The 21,213-nt window shown below is 43.3% G+C and overlaps 1 protein-coding gene and 1 pseudogene across 1 annotated transcript in view; both read left to right on the forward strand.

Annotated features, from left to right (window-relative positions):
- STOX1 (storkhead box 1) overlaps window positions 1–21,213 on the forward strand; it is a 49,779-nt gene that overhangs the window by 6,209 nt on the left and 22,357 nt on the right. The window lies entirely within an intron of this gene.
- Window positions 5,996–6,218, forward strand: LOC109447402 (cytochrome c oxidase assembly factor 5; annotated as a pseudogene).

The following is a 21,213-nucleotide window of genomic DNA, read 5'->3' on the forward strand; positions in this document are numbered from 1 at the left end:
ATTCCTATCTTTTCTCCTCTTCTAAAATGCCATTCTATTGATGAGAAATGTCCAGCCAAAGGGAAACTAATGGTCATGACGAGATCATTTAGACAGTCACCCTAAACAAATGCCTCTTCCATCTCTTCCTTCTCCCAGACAGATCGTGGTATCTCCTCTGCCTTTTCTAGCTTGATTATCCCTTTTGTTCTGTTAGGGCGTAAGCTGGAATAATTCTGCCCATTTTGTAGACAGGAAACAGAATGAAGGCTGTGTTGTGTCTGGTGTTGCTTGGATTTCTTGCCTTCGTCTCTGTTCACCACCAGTCCTCCCAAGGTTCCTGTAAAGGCCCTGGTATTTTTCACCAGCCAGTGCCCCGGCACTCACACTCCCCTAGAGGCTATCAGATTCCCACCAGGCCTTTGGTCTACTTCAAGGCCCAGAAAATGGCAGAAACAGCTGCTCGACCATGCCCCTGCTCTAACCTCTCTCCTTCCCACCCAGGATCTTTCCAGCTATGTTTTTCTGGCTTTGTTCTGCCAGCTGTTGCCTTTTACCTTATTCTGTGCAGGGGCAGATGAAGGGTTCAGTCTGAAAGAGCCAAAGGGCTCACAACAGGGTGTCTTACAGACATATTGTTGTTATCAAGCTGGATGATCTGTATGTAGCATCTGGGTAGTTGATGAGTGTCCCTGGCTCCATACTTTGACATGACAACTGTGGGTAAGAGACGACACCTGGTTGCTGCCATGTAGTATTGAGGTCCAGTGGGATGGAAAGAGCCATTAACCTGAAAATCAGCTTGGATTCCATTGCCCTCTCCCTCATGCCCCAAGCCAGTAGGTCACCAAGTTCCACAAGGCTTAACTTCTCAGGGTTTCTCCAACCCGTCCCTTTCTCTCCATTTCCACTGCAAGACCTTTGTCCACCCAAGATCTCACTATTTCCTGAGGGAATTGTGGCTCCAGCTTCCTCCCCTTTTGTGGTGCTGCCTCCTGTGTGGCCCTGTACACTCGGTTCATTCTCCTCCATCCTGCAGGCAGACGGACTCAACATATATAATTCTGCTCTTTGTCTGCTCCCCTTAGCTTTTCAGGAAAAGTCCAGGGCCTTTAACATGCACTTCAGGGCTCTCAAATCCAACCCCAGCTTAAGCCTCCTCTTTTTCCTCACCTCCTGAAAGGTGCCTTCCTTTCTGTATCAGTCGGGGTTCAATCAGAGAAATACCCAGGATGAGACATTACAAGGAATTGGCTCTGTGTGCGTGATGGAGGGGGCTGGCAAGGCAAGTGTGAAATCTGCTATCCTGAAGGGCAAGGCTGGAAATCTCAGGCACAAGCCAAAGCTGCTATGCATGTGTGGGATTTCTTTAGTTCTGTTCGGAAGGCCTTTCAATTGATTGAAACCTAGATTATGTAGGAGAATCTCCCTTACTTAAAGTCTAGTGATTATAGACTTCAATCATGTCTATAAAATAGCTTCACAGCAATGCCTGGGTTAGTGTTTGATGGAAAAACACTGTAGCTTATCCAGGCTGACATGTAAGACTGACCATCACTCTCTCCTTTGGCCAGACTTGGGTGCTGGGTGCTGTCCTCTGAACAAGCTGGGCTCTCACATAGGCTGTGTTTGCATGCTGTCCCTTCTTGGGTGCCTCAGATGGGTGTTCTTTGGTTTCCCCCATGCTCGCCATTAGTAGAGTCTCCCATCACTGGTATACTTACATGCCTGTTGCTCTTCAAGGTAAAGCAAATTACTGAGTCATCCTTGAGTTTTAGACACTTTCATTCTTACCTCTGCTCCTGACTGAGAGGTCAGTGTCCCAGCAAGTTTGTTGGTCAGCTCCCGGCTGTTTATTTTTAAACACGGTCGTTTTCCTTCTCTAATTGTACCATGCACTGAGCCTTTTAAATATCCTTGTGAAGCTCACGTGCATTACTACTGAAGAACACCAACGCAAAATTGTTTTTAGTTGCAGACAGTAAAACTGAGACTTGAAGAGTCACTAAAAGCTGTAGTTTAAAGTTTCCAGATCACCCAGAACCACTCTGGTTAGTGGAGAAAACTCAGGTTCAAATTCCTGCCCTACCACTTATGAGCTATGTGACCTTGAGCTAGTTACTTAACCCCTCTCAGCTCTGTTGTCTTCATGGTGCAAAGGAGCATAGCTGCTCTACAGGTTGTTGTGAAGATAAGGGATCTGAGAACACTCAGCCCAGCCCATGCCTTGTCCAGGGTCCAAGTCAGGATAGTAAAAAACGCCTGGCATCTCAAGTATGGAGGGAATAGAAAGTGTGTCTCTGGATCTTGTGCTTTAGATAGTCCGTCTCCACTGGGACTTGTGCTAACTGTTGTTAGCCTGGCACATGTTTACTGCGTTTCCCTGAAAATAAGACCTAGCCAGACAATCAGCTCTAATGCATCTTTTGGAGCAAACATTAATATAATACCCCGTTTTATTTTGCTATAATATAAGACCCTGTCTTATATAAGATGGGGTACAATACAGTACAGTACAGTACAGTACAGTATAAGACTGGGTCTTATATTAAGTTTTGCTCCAAAAGACGCATTAGAGCTGACGGTCCGGCTAGGTCTTATTTTCAGGGAAACGGTATATTCAATATCTCTCTCTATCCTTTTGTCCTGTCCTTCTGTTATATCCCAGACTCCTTAGTGCTGGCAGGTCCACGGCCCTTTGTTATCCAGTGCCTTAGCCCAGACCCCAAAGCGCGCCTGGTGCTGGTAGAGCCCTGCAGTGGGATTCCAGTGCCTGAGTGTGGTACTCACCCTGCTGCTAAGCTGCTGGGAACCTTTGGGTTAGCCAGCGCACTTCTCTGAACCTCTGGGTCTTCAGCAGTGAATATTTTACTGCTCACTTTGGCACTGTTGACTGGCTGAGGCTTCCCAACTTCTGGCTTGGCACTATACTGTGGCTGGGTCAGCTCCCTAGTCACCTGTCATGAGGCCCAGGGAAAAACAGACAAAAGCTCACACCACACTGGAGTTGCTTAAGATATTTTCCACAAACAGGAGAGTTGGACCTTCCCTTTAGTCTTGCCCAGACCTCCTGATGCTCTAATGCTGTTCTCTCTTTGAGAAGCATCTGAAGTATCACAGCTGTTGGTGCAACCACACCGTGTTGGGCCTCCCTTGCTCACATAGTCATTTGCTAGGTGTGCACTGAGCACTTACTGTATGCCTGCCCCTGCACTGGTCAGTACAGAGGGGCAAAAAGCTCGTGCGCTGACATCAGGGAGCTAGGGGGTCAGATGGACGAATAAGTGATACAGCGTCATAGGGAGCAGCAGAAGGATACCTGACCAAGAGTCCTGTGGGACTCGCACACGTGTGTTTTCAGGAAAGACTTCCTGGAGGAAGTGATGCCTAAACTAAGAAGAAAAATGAGTCTATGTCAGCTTGATGAAAAGCATGTTTTCAGTGGGGGTGGGGGGGGGACATGGCCCACATGGGGAACCACAGGCAGCTGAGCATAGATGGAGAATGGAGCGGGAGGCTGGCAGTGGCGTGAACGGCCTGGACTGCTACAGAGAGATGTGGCTATTTGAGCGTGAGGCCACTGAAGAGTATTAAGCAGTAGAGTGCACATGTGTGTATGTGATTACATGTATAATCCTGTTGACTGTAATACATGGTAAATATTTCCCAGCCTTTTGGGTGCATTATCTTCCATTGAATTGTTGCCTGGGGTGGCCTTTGAGGGTTATATACCTTGTGGACCTACTGCAGTTTATGGCGTCGGTACTTATTCAGTGGTGGTCTGTCATCTGAGTAAGGCCACAGAAAGAGCCCCCGGACTGTGCAGGACACCCAGGACCTAGTCCTCTGTCACTCATCAGGCGAGTGACCGGCTCCTCATCTCGTCTGTTGGTGGCATTCTGCCTGCCCTTTCTACTTCACAGAATTGGCATCAGGCTCAAGTGAGATTCTGTCTGTGGAAATACTTTGAAAAGTACACAATACAAGCACCAAAATGTCTTTTCATTTATTTATTATGTCTTTATCTTTCATCAGTGTTTTATAGTTTTCAGTATACAAGTCTTTCGCTTCCTTAGTTAAATTTATTCCTAAGCATTTTATTCTTTTTGATGCTATATTGTAAATGGGATTTTTTTTCTTAATTTCCTTTTCAGACAGTTTCTTGTTAGTGTACAGAACTGCAGCTGATTTTTGTCTGTTGATTTTGCAGCCTGCAACGTTACTGAATTTGCTGATTAGTTGTAACAATCTCTCTGTGGAGTCTTTAGGGTTTTCTACATATATGATCATATCATCCGTAAATAGATAATTTCACTTCTTCTTTTCCAATTTGTATGTGTTTATTTCTTTTTCTTGCCTAATTGCTCTGCTAGAACTTCCAGAACTATGTTGAATACAAGTGGTGAGAGTGGGTATCCTTGTCTTGTCCCTGATCTTGGAGGAAAAGCTTTCAGTTTTTCCCCATTAATTTTGATTTTAGCCGTGGGCTTTTCATATATGGCTTTTTTATGTTAATTTAATTAAGGTTAATTTAAGGTAATTTTATCTTGTGTTTATGGATTAGAACTCTTAATGTTTTTAAAATGTCCATGGTACCCAAAGTGAGCTATAGATTCAGTGCAATCCCTATGAAAATCGCAATGACATTTTTTACAGAAACAGAAAAAACAATTTTAAAATTCATATGGCATCACAAAGGACCCCGAATAGCTAAAACAATCTTGAGCAAGAAAAACAAAGTTGGAGGCATCTCACTTCCTGATTTTAATGTTACAAAGCTACTGTAATTAAAACAGTATGGTACTGGCATAACAGACGTGCACACAAATGCAACATAACAGAAAAGCCCAGAAATAAACCCATGTATTTACAATCAACTGATTTTTGATTAGGGTCCCAAGAATACACAATGGGGAAAGGATAATTTCAACAAGTGGTGCTGGGAAAATGATATTTACATGCAAAAAAATGAAATTGGGGGTGGCCGGTCAGCTCAGTTGGTTAGAGTGTGGTGCTCTTAACAAGCTTGCCTGTTCCATCCCTGCGTGGGCCACTGTGAGCTGCGCCATCCACAACTAGATTGAAACAACTAGAACTGATGGGTCCTGGAAAAACACACTTAAAAAAAAAAAAAGAAATTGGACCCATTCCTTATGTCATACACAGAAATCAACCTAAAATGGATTAAAGACTTAATGTAAGACCTGAAACTGTAGAACTCCTGAAAACAAAAAAATGGAGGAAAAGCTTCATGACACTTGGCAATGATTTTTTGAATATGATACCAAAAGCAAAAAGAGACAAATGGTACTAAAGTACAAACACCAAATATTAATATGTTATCTCTGCTGTTGGTTATGTCTGGGTTGTTTGTATACATGTGTGTGTGTACGTGCACTGTGAATGTTTTTATATATATTTTTTGGTTTGTTTTTTTTGTTTGTTTGTTTTTATTGGGGAAGGGGAACAGGACTTTATTGGGGGAACAGTGTGTACTTCCAGGCCTTTTTTTTTTTTCCAAGTCAAGTTGTTGTCCTTTCAATCTTAGTTGTGGAGGGCGCAGCTCAGCTCCAGGTCCAGTTGCCGTTGCCGTTGCTAGCTGCAGGGGACGCTGCCCACCATCCCTTGGGGGACTCAGAGGAATCGAACTGGCAACCTTGTGGTTGAGAGCCCGCGCTCCAACCAACTGAACCATTCCGGAGGCAGCTCAGGTCAGGTGCTGTGTTCAATCTTAGTTGCAGGGGGCGCTGCCCACCATCCCTTGTGGGACTCGAGGAATTGAACTGGCAACCTTGTGGTTGAGAGTCCACTGGCCCATGTGGGAATGGAACCGGCAGCCTTTGTAGTTAGGAGCATGGAGCTCTAACCGCCTGAGCCACCGGGCTGGCTCCTGTATTTATATTTTTAAAGTACTACTTTTTCTTTCTGATGAGTGTTGCTCGGGCACAGCCGGGTGGCGGCCGTTGCGGGTGGAAGCAGCTGGGGCAGCGGCGGGCAGCAGGTGGCAGGTGCAGCCATGCCCCGGTATTACAAAGACTAGCAGGAGGGTGGCGCATGTGCGGTCGTGAGGGAGGACCTGGGCGGCATGTCTGCTGCAGTCAGACCATGTGCTCCGGGAAGGAAAATCCCCTCGTCAGTTTCTGATGGAAGGAAACTGCAAAGCTTTGAAAAACTCGTTTTTTGAATCTAAAAGATCAATGTTGGATGCTGGATGAAGATTGAGAGGAAGAAAAGGATAGTGACACTATTACATTGAAATCAAGATGAAAACAAGGGTTTTTCTCTGGTCATTAAAACAAAGAAGCCAAAATAGGAAACATACTTTTTCTTACATCTGTGTGGTCAGACCAGTTTTTTCCCCTCCATGGGACACTGGAGAAATGGATGAGTTCTGGTTTTGAATATGTGTAAAGTAAATGATCCTCTTGCTCTAAGTTGTTTTCAGAAGAAAAATTTAATTGACCAGTTATGAGCTGGCAGTATGAGAATTGTTCTAAAGCACAAAGAATGGAAAGGTTGTTATTTCCAAACTTGAGTCCACAACCAAATGACACAATTAGTCCATCCTTTGTGAATGTCATGAAGGCCACTGATGGGACTGTTAAAATTGATAACGTGGAGCCTGGGGAGAAGATGTCTGTTGGGAAAGTTTAGGATACAACTTTTTTTGTTCATTCTGCCCAGTTTAGTTCTAAAATTGTGTTTGATTCCTGGTGGGGATAAAGTACTACTTTTTTTTAGTACCTATTATTTTAATTTAATGGGTTGCTTAGGTAACATGTTCACAGCAAAATGTCTCTTTCCCCTACCCCCAGCCACTTATTTCCCTTCTCCCCTGAAACAGCTGCAGGGACCAGTTGCCTGGTCCTTCCAGAGATAGTTTACACATCCACAAGCAATATGTGTAGATATCCTCTCCCCCATTTTTACATAAATGTTTGCATATTTCATGTACCTTTTTCATTTTTTTGGAAACAAAGATTTCTAAAAAGGTCATTAAAAACAGGAAAAGTACAAATGCAAGGAAGTTAATAGCATTGATCTAAGTGTGTGCAGAAACAGCTCCGTGGCATAGAAATAGGTATTACATGAAAGAGAGTTTCTTAACTGAGATTAAACAGGTTTCAATACTGCAAAGAGTTCTGGGAGATCTTGGTATGTTGATTGTCTACATCCAGGAGGCAGGAGAAGAATCTAGTGTTCTAAGCTTATTCTACCCTGGAAACCCCTTTTGCCTAAGTCCTTCTGGAGGGAGATGCTTGAGGCATTCTCGGAAACTATGGGTTCCTATGAGGCATCTTGTGGACGGAGCTGATCAGCTCTTAGAGCAGGTCCAGAGGCCTGCCTTACAGCAGGTCACTGTCTCAGAGCAGCTCTGATGGTGGATTGGACAGACACAAAGTCAAAACTGCTCAAGTGCTCCTTCCTTAGGGAGGTAAGAGTGTTGCAGGCTGGAGAACAGCAGAGTCTGGTCTGTTTGAAGAGTATTAATCAAGTGGTCTGGGGCAGAGTTTTCCCACGACTGTGATCCTGCTGTCCTCCCCTTCTAAATGACAGTTACCATGTTTGCCCTGCTCTAACACACGCAGGGGAACATGCACACTCAATGGAGGTGTCAGGAAGGGGTAGAGTTCGACTTTCTTTGAGTTCTTAGGTTTCATAGATCTGAGGGCTTTCAGAGGTCCCCTGGGGGTTCAGCTACACTGTGTTAAGCTTTCACAATGCAGAGAACTCTTTAGACCAACTAACTACAGATGAAGAAACAGAAATTGCTTACCTGAGGTCATTTGCAATATTAAAGTTATTACATGATAATTGACTTCAAAAAATTTTATGTTGGGGAAAAAATGTGCAAACGGATCCCCTTCTTGTTGATGCAAGGCTCTGTACCATTTCTTTAGCAGTTAATTAAGGATCAGGAAGTCCCTTGTAAAATTATTTTTAAATCAAAACAGCTTTTGTCCCCCCAAATCTGAAACCATCAGTTGTAACTGTATTCATTTCATGGAAAGTTCTGGCCACACAGAGTTTTCCATGCTGACTATTCTTACATAAATACAATTACTTAAAAATTGTATTTTTAAGGTGAAATATTTGGCTTCTTTTTCATTTTCATGCAGAAAATTTTACCCTTTTTAGATATACAGGTTTGAATTTTGACAAATGTAAACAGTTGTCTCACCACCACCAGCACAATTAAGATATAGAATATTTCCATCACCCCCAAAATTCCCTAGTCACCCTTGGTAATCAATCCCATCCTTCCACCCCCGACCTCTGGCTACCATTGATCTGATTTCTGTCCCTATAGTTTTGCCTTTTCTGGAATGTCGTAAATGAATCATATAGTATGTCACCTTCTGTGTCTCGTGTCTTTCACTTTAGATAATGCTTTTGAGACTCATCAATGTGTGTATCAGTAATTCATTCCTTTTTCTTGCTGAGTGGTAGCTCATGGTGAAGATGTTCCACAATATGTTCATTCATTCACCCAGTTGATGGACATTTAGGTTGCTTACTGATTTTAGGGATTATGAATAAAGCTGCAATAAACATTTATTAACAGGTCTTGGTGTGGATATGTTTTTATTTCTCTTGGGTAAATACCTAGGTATGGGATGAGAGGTCTGTTTTCCAAAGTAACCCTTTCACATTCCCACCAGCAGTGTATGAGTATTCCAGTTAAGCATTTGATAGTGTATTGTATTTTATTTGATTATTTTTGGCTGTTCTGATAGGTAGATAGTGGTATTTCATTGTGGTTTTAATTTGTATTTCCCCAATTCCTAGTCAGTTGAGCATCTTTTCATGTGTTTATTTACTACTTGTAACTTCTTTGGTGAAGTATGTGTTAAAATCTTTTGCCCATTTTTAAAATATGTTTTTTCTCTTACTGAATTGTAGGAGTTCTTAATATATTTTAGGTACAAGTCCTTTATCAGACATGTGTTTCACAAATGTTTTCTCCCAGTCTATAGCTTGTCATTATTATTATTATTACCAGTGCCTTGCAAAGAATAAAAGTTTTGAAAAATTTTGGTAAATTCAAATTTATCAGTTTTTTTCTTTATTGTTTGTGTGTTTGTTGTGTTGTAAGAATTCTTTGCCTTACCAAGATCACAAAGATTTTTATCCTATGTTTTCTTCAAAAATTTTTATCCTTTTAGGTTTATATTTATATCTATGATGGATTTCATGTAAATTTTTGTATATGGTGTGAGTTATGGGTTGATATTTTTTTTCCTCTTATTTATGCATATGTCCAATGTTTCAAGAACCATTTGTTGAAAAGAGTGTCCTTTCTTCATTGAATAATCTTGGCCCTTTGTCGAATATCAATTGACTACATATGTGTTGGTCTATTTCTGGATTCTATTCTAGTCCTTTGATCTATGTACCTATCCTTTCACCAATTCTATACTGTCTTAATTACTGTAGCTATATAGTAAATCTTGAAGTCAGGTATTGTAAGACCTCTAACTTTGTTTCTTTTTGTTTTGGCCATGATGTGACCTTTGCTTTTCCATATAAGCTTTAGAATCAGTTTGTCACTTTCTACAAAGAAAAAATCCTGCTAGAATTTTTCAGGAGACTTCACATCTTAACAATATTGAGTCTTCTGATGTAGGCACACAATAGATCTATTAAATCTTCTTTGTTTCTGACAGTGTGTTACAAATGTAAATTTTGACCTTTGACTTCTGGAGTCTTTGAAACCCTTCTGTGAAACCAAATGCCTTCCAGATACCAAGGAGTAAGCAATGCAGGTGTGTGAAGAAGCAGAGAAAAGGGAACCCCCAGAAATCCATTTAAATTCTCAAGAGGCATAGGGACACAGAGGATCAAAAAGGAACAAATCCCTTGGGAAGAATTAGAAAATGCATATCAACTGAGGGGAAAAATATTTTGAAAGGCAACAAAAGATGACGCTGGTTTAAGTTTTAAGAGCATCAGCAGATACATGTTTATTGTGGTAGCTTGGGTTGTTGGGGAGTTTGTTTTATCAGGTTGGGGGTAGACCTGGGGATTAGAGTATTTTCAAGGCTTATGTTCTGCCTGCCTGCACTCTGCCGGCAATTGATCATGGCCTTTTCTTTAGTTGTTGATCAAGAGCTATGCTAGGCCAGGCAGTGAGGGGTGCTGGGTGAGATAGGCTGAGGGGTATTTCCTGCGCTGGAAAACATGTCATGCATGTCATGTTTCTTCTCTTAGCTCTGTCAGGACAGAGGCAAGAGACCTGCCTCTAGTCTCTGATAATTGACTATAACTGAAAGGTGCTAATTCTGGCCAGACCTCTGCCAGGTCAGGCCAAACCCAGCTTCACTGGCTGCCTTCCTTCCACATAAGCCCAGGTGGTCTGCAAGGCCTTTCTTTTCTTTTTTTTTAAACATTTGATTTATTTAAGTGTGTTTTTCCAGGACCCATCAGATCCAAGTCAAGTAGTTGTTTCAATCTAGTTGTGGAGGGCGCAGCTCACAGTGGCCCATGTGGGGATCGAACTGGCAACCTTATTAAGAGCTCGCGCTCTAACCAACGGAGCTGACCGGCCACCCCTGGAAGGCCTTCTTTCACCTGGCCTTCACCTGGGCTGTTCAGGGGCCTCCGGTGCTGTTGGTTAGGGCTGCTATTTCAGAAGGGGGAAGAGGGATCTCAGGGCATAATGCCCAATAAACATTAGTGGTCAAGAGCATGGGCTCTAGAGCTAGACTCCCGGCTTCAAATCCTGTTAAGGCTACTAACTGAAACGGGGCAATTTACTTAATGCTTCATGTCTCTGTTTCCCCTCTGTCAAACTTAGATAATAAAATGACATTGGGTAGTTGGAGAATTGAATGAAATGATACAGTTAAAGCACTTAGAAGAGTGCCCAGCAACAGTGAACTCACAATAAATGTTAGCAATTCATTATGGTGGACCTTGCGGGGTGCCAGGACAGGCGCAGTGCCCCAGTTTGACATCTCAGAATGCCCTGGAGGCCTCCTTCTATCACTCGAGTGTGTATACTTTGGCTATCTTGATTCCATGTGCTGAAAAAGCACTGTGGTGTTAAAACAAAGAAACAACTTTCATCTGTATTAGGACTGTACTAGTGTGGCCCAGGCTTTGCTTTTTCATATTCATCCAGGCATTATTGGCCTATGAGTCTATGAGACCTAGATTCCAGACCTAACTCCTCCCCTGACTGGCCAGTCCCTGTCTCTGGACTTCACCCTAAGTCTGTGGATGTGTTCCACACAGTAATGTACTATTCTCATCCAATTGAATCACGGAATGATTCTCATAGGCCTGTGATTCCTGCTTCTTCCTGTTGTTTAATTTATAAATCACTATTTTCTAAAAATATGGAATGGTCCATAGTATTTACAGTTTAGAGTGCACAAAAGTTATACTTGGAAAAATTGAAAATTGTGTGATTTCCTCCAACGGCCCGCCTAAGAGTCACTTTCAGCCTCGGGGAGCTGTGGAAGGGGTCCTCAATCAGAGGAGTTCTGAACAGACTAAAGAGAACCAGGCTACTCAAGGCCTTGTCTTCTGTGTGAGGCCTCTGCCATCTGATTGGACTGAGGGCCTTGTACACAGAAACAGAGAGCTAGTGATGGTGGGAGCTTAGCAGGACAAGGTTTGTGTGTTTGTCCCTCGAATTCCTTTCGTGATTGTTCTTTCATCCCTATTCTGGATTTTGGTTCTTATTGGAATATAGGTGGGAAAATTACCTGCGAGGAGCAGTTTTGAGGTTTACTTTGTCTTTTGCTTTGTTTTGTTTTTGTCTCAGCCTTTCCCAGAATCTGTTTCTCTTAAACTTTCCATCATCTGACACTCCACAACACTAAGAAAAGGAATAAAGGAATGGCATGCCCTGTAAAATGGTAATTGTGGGTCACATGAAATGGCCCATAGCCTTTGGTGATGGTGCTTTTCAGAAAGCTCAGGCCTGTGTGTGTTGTTTTAAACTGAACTTAGTTGTCTAGCCTTGCAGTTGCCCATTGTTATATTTGCTGGTTGAAAGCCTTGGTAATAAAAATAACCATTATTTAGTATCTAGTTTTTTTTAATGTTCTAACTGAATCAAAGTGCTGTAGAGGTTAGTGGTTACTTGAGGTTAGTGCTTTTAGAAAGAAAGTCAAAGGCAGTCTTCTCAGAAGGTAACCTGGTTCTCAAACACAGGGCACTTCACAAAGACAGTGCCTTTTATTTCCATTCTTACCCATTCATCCCACACAATGGAGTAGTGCATTATTTCCCAAAGTGTTCCATGTATAGCATTGGTGCTGGTACACAGTTGATTTAGATATGCATTTAAACATTAAAATTATTTTATTTTTCTTTAAAGAGGGCGCAGCTTACAATGGCCCATGTGGGGATCGAACCGCAACCTTGGTGCTACTAGCACCACGCTCTAACCAACAGAGCTAATAGGCCACCCCTAAACGTTAAAATTTTTTTTAATGAACTAAGGTATACCTTTTATTATAGTAAATGGTACTGATTTTCCACTGAAAGTAGGTACATAAATATAATTATTTTAATATAATTGAAGATAAATGTATATATATGGATAGGTCCCAAATCCCAAAGGTGACCCAAATGATTGATGTTTAGGAAACAATGGAGTAGGGTTTCTTAGACACTAACTTTTGAACTTGCCTAAACTATAAGGAAATCCCTTGTGAGTTTTATGTTGCAAAAGTTTTCTTGGAGTTGAATACACATTCATTTTAAAATTGACACTTTGTCAACAGCTGAGATTCCATGACATCTTGTTTATTTATACTTAGACTTCTGTGTGGGTTTGCCATGCCTCTTGGAGTGTGGGGCTGTGGGGAGGGCTGTGGCCATAGGAACGTTACTGACTCAGACCACCGTCTTTGATTATACTGGATAGAGGCATAGAGAATGAGGGGGAAGCAGGAAGGGTAAAAGTGGTTTATTCCTACCAATTCTCTAATTCACCTACTAATTCTCTCATTCTCTGCAGATGCCAACTACGTGTCTTGACAATTCAGTCCGAACACTAACTACCTGGAATTAGCATCAGACTCACAGGTTTAAGGTTCAGTCCCACAAGACTGTCCCTACTTTAGATGACAGTTGAGGGTATCAGGTCCCCAGGTTACTGACACTTCTGTCCAACTTGGCTACAAAGTTAGGAGTTCCCACAGCCACCCTACTCAGTCTCAATAATTTGCTGGAACAACTCACAGAACTCAGAAAAGTGATTTACTTACTGTTAACTGTTTATTATAAAGGATACAACACAGGAACAGACAAATGGAACAGATGCATAGGGCAAGATAAAGGAGAGAGGAGTTCAGAGCTTTCATGCCCTCTCCAGCACCTTGATGTATTCACCAACCCAGAAGCTCTCCCAACTTTGTTTAGTTTTTATGGAGGTTTCATTAAATAGATGTGATTTATTAACTTATTGGCCATTGATGATCATTGCAATCTCCAGGCCTTCACCCATTCCCAGAAGTTAGGAAGTGGGGCTCAAAGTTCCAAGTCTGTAATCAAGGCTTGGTCTTTCTGGCAACCAGTGCCCATCCTGAGGCTATCTAGGGGCCCACCAATCACCCTTATCACTCAGGAAATTCCAAGGGTTTTAGGGGCTCTGTGCCAGGACCTGAGGACAAAGACCAGATACCTTTCCATGTGTTGATAAGAGGAAACAGGCCTCCACACAAAATCAAACACAACTCCATCCTTGCAAAAAGAATGGAAGAGGGCGGCTGAACATTGTAGGAAGTTTGAATGCTCCATGAGTAAACTTAATCATGAGTCTTAACTCAATTTCTAATTGTCCTCCAATGGGGCAGTGAAAAGTTATTAAATTTTAAAATCATTTAGTGTATTGTTGGGTTTTTAATATCCGTCTTTATCTGGAATGCACACATGAAGTGTTTTGGATAGAGACAGATAAGTTATTCTTTCATCACTTAGAATATGTTATCACACTACTTTGTGGCCTGTTTCTGGTGAGATGTCAGCTGTTAATCTATTTGAGTCTCTTGTAAGTGCTGAGTTGTTGTTCTCTCGCTGCTTTCAAGATTTTCTTTTTGTCTCAGTGTTTTCATTGTGGGGTGTGTGTGTGTGTGTGTGTGTGTGTGTGTGTGTGTGTAGCATTATCCTACTTGGAAGTTCTTGGAGCTTCTTGGATGTCTAGATTAATGTTTTTCAGCAAATTTGGGAGGTAATTTTACTATTAGTTCAGATATTTTTTCTGTTCCTTTATCTTTCTCCTTTCCTGGTAATTCTTTCTTACACATAGATTGGTGCACTTGGAGTTTTGCATTTCTCTGAGGCTTGGTTCATTTTCCTTCATTCTTTTTTCTCTTTGTTCTTTGGATTTGCTTATGTAATCTCTGTTTGCTCTATCATCAGGTACACTGATTTTTCTGTCAGTTCAAATCTGTTGAGCGCCTCCAATGAATTTTTAATTTTGGTTATTGTGTTTTTAACTCCAGAATTTTCATTTAGTATTTATAGTTTCTCTTTATTGATATTCTCTATTTGGTGAGACATTGTCTTCATACTTTCCTTTACTTCTTTTTAAACATGCTTTTCTTTAGATACTAGAACATACATTGGCTACCTTGAAGTCTTTAAATCTGACATCTGGTCCCTCTCACAGGCCATGTCTGTTGCCTACTTTTCCCTTTGCATATGGGTCACAGGTTCCTTGCTCTATGCATATCTTGTGATCTTGTTGAAAACTGGATCTTTTAGGTATTATGTTATAGCAACTCTGGATACAGATTCCTCTTTCCTCTCTCTGGGACTAGGATGTGTTTGTTTTTGTAACTTGACTAGGCTACGTTAGTGAAGTCTGTTTCCCCAGGAGCATGAAGCCTTGGTCATGCACACAGTGACCCTGGATGACAGTAGTTTTAGCATGGCTCTCTTTGACTCTTTAAGATGTCTGCTTCCTTTGGTATTATACCACTCCTATTAGGCTCTAATTACCAGCTGATTGCACCATTGTTTTTAACAGTGTTCTGGGGCAAACTAGCTTGGCAGTCTGATCTAATTAAATTCTGACAGAGATTGTTTTTTATTTTTATTTTTTTATTTTTTCCCCCTTCTCCCATCCCCCCACCCCCCCAACCACTCCGGTTCAAGCCATTGTTTCTCAGTCTAGTTTTATAGGACACAGCTCCCTGGCCCATGCTGGTGGTATTATGAGTCTTGTGCTCCCCTTGGTCATCGTTCGGCCTCTCACAGCAGCTCACAGCAGCTCTTGACGCCTGCTGGCCACTCACGATGGTTGCCGGCCACTCACGCTGGCTGCCGGCCACTCCTGGCAGCATGCAGCAGCTCACACCAAGCTCCCACTGTTCATGGCAGCCCAGCTCCAGGGAGAGCCGTTGTTCACAATCTTAGCTGTAGAGGGCGCAGCTCATTGGCCCATGTGGGAATTGAACCTGTGACCTCGGCATTAGGAGCATGGCGCTCCAACCACCTGAGCCACCAGGCCAGCCCAGGGATTGTTTTTGAGGTCAGAGTCTTTGAGGGTTTTTCTGACCCTGGGAAGGTGTTTAGCTGTCTCTTTCTCTGGTTCTCACTCGTACATTCACTGGCCTATAGTTTAGCTCATTGTTCTCAAGTTTAGCTCATTGTTTTCAGGAATGCCCTTAGGCTTGAACTTTCCTGTACACTTTTTCAAGTAAAGTCAGTTCCTTTGGGGACTGTTTTGGAATTCTTCTTATGGATGCCTCTCCCCTGGGCAAACGGAGCCCCTGCTCTGGTGCTGCCTGCAGTGGTAACCTCTGGTTTTCTCAGCTTGCTCCCACAGGGTGGAACCTATGCCCTATGAGTGAGCTGGGGTGAGGGTGGTTGGGGTCCCAGTATCCTTGGCCTGCTGCTCCTGAGGTAGAGCCAAGACCAGGTGAGTAGGGACAGGGTAGAGGAAGGGACCCCCCAATCTCTCGGCCACACTCACCAGGAATTTAAATTTAGCCTCTTTTTTTTTTTTTTTTTTAAGATTTTATTGGGGAAGGGGAACAGAACTTTATTGGGGAACAGTGTGTACTTCCAGGACTTTTTTCCAAGTCAAGTTGTTGTCCTTTCAATCTTAGTTGTGGAGGGTGCCATTCAGCTTCAAGTTGTCCTTTCAGTCTTAGTTGCAGGGGGCGCAGCCCACCATCCCTTGCCGGAGTCGTCCCTTGCAGGAGTTGAACCGGCAACCTTGTGGTTGAGAGCCCACTGGCCCATGTGGGAATCGAACTGGCAGCCTTTGGAGTTAGGAGCATGGAGTTCTAACCATCTGAGCCACTGGGCCGGCCCCTAAATTTAGCCTCTTTAGCTTGGAGTTGGAAGGGATGGAAAATGGGGCAGCCTACTCTCCTAGTGGGATATGGTAAACCTTGACTGGGAGCTGAGGGAGAGGGAGCCCTAACTTCTTGGTCATATTCACCTGGAGTGAAGCTCTCATCTGATAAAAGTGAACTAGCATTTTAATATTCTTAACCATAGAGCTGGGAGGACTATGGGTGGAGCTGGGCCCTTTGTTGGCTCTCTGGTCTTGACTTCCTATTGAACTCTGTGGTAACTTCCGGAGGAGGGATGCAAATAAAGGGAGAAGCCATGTTGGGTGCTTGGTTCCTTTATTCTATGTGGGCAGCCGGCAGGCCTTCCGGCTGCAAGTGTGCTTACACTCCTTGGTTGTTCTGTTTCTTTTTCTTTTCCCGAATAAACCGTTTTTTTTGTTTGTGTGTTTTTTTGTTTGTTTGTTTTGTTTTGTGGGTTATCTGGAGAGTTATTTGGCTGGTGGACACATCAAATTGAGCTGGAGTGGGGGAAAGGGTAGGGAAAGGAGAAGGGGGTTGCTCATTGCCACAGACTCTCATTGTTCTTACCACGTTTTATTAGATTTGCTTGAATAAATGTTTCCTCATTTGGTGTATGCCCGTAGAACAATCTCCAAGGACTTTGAATGGTTGCTTTAAAAAAAAAAAAGCATCCACCAGCTTTGTTTTGCTAGGAAATGATCCACAGAGTTCCTCATACTGACGTTCTGAAGTGGAACCAGATTAGTTATTATGTAACAACTACCTCAGTCCTGGGGTGACGCCATGAGAAGCCGTTGTAAACCTCTCATACGAGTGGCTGGATATTCCACAGGCATCCTCTGCTTATCCACAGGAGAAAGGCAGTTGCCTCTCCTTCCAGAAAGGAGAAAAAAAACCTGTGTTAGTTGGAGACAGGAAGGAAAGCATTCTGGGTTCTCTAACTTTTGCAATGTAAACACCTCTCCTGGGGTCAGATAAGCTTCAGCTTTTGACCTAGAGATGTATCCAAGGTCCTGAGACTCATTTTCCCTTGAAATATAAACATACCTCCAAAGCTGGGTGAATCTATCAGGAGGGCTCTATCGGTACAATTATAAATTAATTTTCCAAGACTTGCTCTTAACCCAGGATCCCTAGGTGTTCAACAAATTTATTTAGAAAACACCAACTGTGCAGAAACACAAAATGACTTCATTCTACCCATGATTCCACCACTTACGTTTCTGTGTAGTTGGTTACTGGTAAATGTTTCTGTAGTATGCCACTCCATCGGTCATTTTGTTTTCCTCTGACCTGTGACTAGCAGGAGCTAGAACAAAATCCACAGAGCTTGTCTTAAGCAGCACGTAACCAGCTATTGCCAGCAGGACTCCAAGGGCAGGATGAGGTCAATCCCACTGCCCTGGTCTTACTCTCAGCCTCCAAGGCTCTTCTTGGTTTCACTTGAACAAATTTAACATAAAGATCTACTTTAAAATGCCTGGTGGCTTCTTCAGGGTTTTTTTGTATTAACCTTGCTAACCTGACCCAAGGCACATACCCAGGTCCAGTTGGATATATTAATACTTTGCACAGACTTTGCCATGGCAAAGAAATCGGTGGCAAATTCTGTCGACCTTGTACCTGGCGCCAGTGAGTTGAAGCTCCCCTGAATGTCTTTGAGGCTGAGACAGGGGCAAGAATCACTTCAGTGAGGAATAAATTTCATCCCACCTTTCTAATTGAATAACTCACATTGTAGGGAAGCTGCATAAAGTTCATGTCTGAGGGCTACTAGGTCTACCTGGGTTGTTTCCTTAAACACTTGAAAGTTTCTGATACTACCTCTAGGTGTAAGTCAGTGTTTTCGCCAGAGATAAGTTAATGCCTGCCTGTCTTACACACAGCCCCAAAAGCCACACATGGCACCCTCCCACCGGCAACAAAGTTTGTAATTGTTAGAGGGCCCCCCAAGTGGGACTGTACATCAGTTAGGCAGCACAAGTGGGCAGAATCCCTAATATGACCGCCCATCTCCCACCAGTTTATAAGTTTTGGGGGTCCCCCTTCAGCCCAAATAATTCAGGTCAGTTCAGTTCTTGTTTTCAGAGGGCCTGCCTGCAGACAGGCAGTTTTTTTTTTTGTTTGTTTTGTTTTTTTTTTTATTAAATTTATTGGGGTGACAATTGTTAGTAAAATTACATAGATTTCAGGTGTACAATTCTGTATTACATCATCTATAAATCCCATTGTGTGTTCATCACCCATAGTCAGTTCTCTTTCCATCACCATATATTTGATTCCCCTTACCCTCATCTCCCACCCCTCACCCCCCTTACCCTCTGGTAACCACTAAACTATTGTCTGTGTCTATGAGTTTCTATAGACAGGCAGTTTTAAGCAGCCAGCCCTGCTTGCTCCTGATGCTAGTTCCTCTGTTCCTGAAGTGTAGACCACACCTGGAGGTGTTCTGCCTGGAGAATACAGGAGCTGGGCCGTCCCCTCCTGTCTGCAGTCAGCTGTCAGGCAGCACAGCACGCTCATAAAAATTACGTAAATAATTATAACTGCATCAGTACCCCAGTCAGTTTCAATTCCAAGTGCTCACTGCAGCCAGGAAGGCAGGTCCAGGAGCAACATAGGAGCCTTCGTTCTCCCTTTGGGAGAAAGGCTCCAGGAGCAGATTCCGGGGGGTGTGGGGGTGTGGGGGTGTGGGGAGTCGTTAATACTACCCCCCCCAAGTCTCCCCAGGTCTAAAGTTTTCCCTTCTTTGGGGCCTTGCTTTTTGCTTTCCTTCCACTGTAACAAAATCAGTGTGTTTTATTGCTATAATGTCACAGTTTTGTTTTGTTTTTAACATCATCCTCTCTCCTCTTACCCAGATCTTTCTTCCAGAAGGGCTGGGTATAAGAAAGACAAAAAGCCTCTTTACAGAACATTTTCACACAATTCAAACAGACTTAAATTGAAACCTCCTAAACCCCTTTTCAGGCAAGCCAGTCTGGGATTATTGTTAGGGGAGAGAGAAAGATACATTATGTTCAGGAGAATGGTCAGGGCAGAATTCTGAACTGAATAATTTTTTGAGCTAGAGCTATACTGCCCCTGCCCTTACGGTTCTGATCATGACCCAGAGAAAAGCTGAGGAAGAGGATCAGCCCTCCCTGGTGACAGCTGCAGTGAAAATCAAGGTGTGTGTACCACAGCAGGCTGATTGTTGAGTAACCTCTGCTAGAACCAGAAAAGGCACAGATTGCCCAATTGTGAGTCAGAAAGGCCGAACACAAAAAACCAACAGCAATGAGAGCTCCCCAAGAGAGGGCCCAAAGCCCTATCTGATTCAGTCAACTTGAGTGAGTGGAGGTGACACGTTTCTTGTGATATGACCTTCTGGTTTGCAGCTTTCCTAGGAGTCCTGCCAGGAAGTCAGGCTCGGCAGTGGCCTCATGGAGCAAACCCCTTTCCGTGGGCATCTGTTTATGATCCACACAGATGAGCAACGTTCTTGGTTTGTTTCCACAGCTCACGACCCTAACGGAGGGGTGTCTTTCAACAGTCTCAGAGTCTGAATTCTGACCACAGAGCTGGGCAACCACACCAGTTTTCAGCTGAGCAGAGCTGAAAACCACAACAGGCATGGGTGAGCCAGGCAGTTGAGGGAAACCTTATGAATCTAGGACTCCCTCTGATGTCCCCCAAAAGCCAGCAGCTTTTCACTGCTTGGGGCTGCAGATGGGGATAGCTGCCCCTTTCTCATGCAAACGTAAACTGTTGCCTGGCTAGCCGGGCCTTCCTTTTTTGCAAGGAATTTCTTTTTTTTTTTTAAAGCTCCTTTCCAAATTAATTTGTACTTGTCATAGAATTGAATTGACCCATTCCACACATGGGCACATCTGATTCCCACAAGAGCTCATTAAAAACATGCTTTTCCAAAAGGTATGTATCTAGTAACCATGTCAAAAACTCCTAAATTGTACCTTAATCTGGAAACTGCCTCCCTGAAAATGCTGTCTTGGCATACTGCCTTTCCTAAGGCAGACATCATAGCAGGAATCCCACACAGGGACTTGTGCTGTCTCGCACACCTAGAGTCTAGTGAGGTTTCAGGCCTCCAGTTTGGTGGTAAGAAGCCAACAGTTTTCTCATCATTGCCAGAACCTCAGGGTTAAGAGGCATTCACTTCACCCACAGGTGGCAAAAAGCAAGGGCGTCCCACGAACACTTTTCTTTGCGCCTTTTCCTTCTCAGGACAACCCTCTCCAGCACTTGTGACAAGCATATAAATATATAACATCCAAATCAGTTTCTGCCATACATTCTGATGCAATAGCGCTGAAAACAATACAGAGCCATTTTTAAGCTCCTTTTTTCCCCACTGCAAAGTTTTGCACCAACTCAGCAGTTAAAATCAGCATTTACCAGGATAAAAATCACAGCTGCAGGGAGAAGCTGTTTCCTCCCCTTGGGGAGTGAAGAGGCAAAAAATGCAGGCAGCTGGGTGGCATTTTGGACCATCCCTCTCCTTCTTGCCCACCGTTTGGCCTCTGTGAGAAGGCTTCAGGGCTGTCTGCTCGCTCACAGGTCTCACTCTACCTTCCTTAGGATCTCCGTCCACCCCAGGTCCTCTAGTATCCAGCAGAGCAATCAACATTCAAAATCTCCCACCCACTCCCCTTTCCACCTGTGTGAAGGGACTAGTGTAGTGTCTCCAGAAACAGGAAGAGCAGCTGGAGTGGAAAAGGGAACTAAGGATCAGAGGGGAGCTGAGAAGTGTCTTCAAAATAGTCATCCAGACACTGCCCTGCGGCACAAAGCTTAGCTTTGCAATCCTCCTAGACTTGCTCTGGCTGTGGGAACTCATTTACTCTCTTCTTGCCTGTAGGAGAGAGCAACATAAGCTTCTCTTGTCCCACCTAAAGCCCACCTTAAGAATGTATGGGTCCAACTGAAGGAGAGAGCAAAATCCAGA

This window comes from Rhinolophus sinicus, linkage group LG07, assembly GCF_036562045.2.
Source record: "Rhinolophus sinicus isolate RSC01 linkage group LG07, ASM3656204v1, whole genome shotgun sequence".
NCBI classification, from domain to species: Eukaryota; Metazoa; Chordata; class Mammalia; order Chiroptera; family Rhinolophidae; genus Rhinolophus; species Rhinolophus sinicus.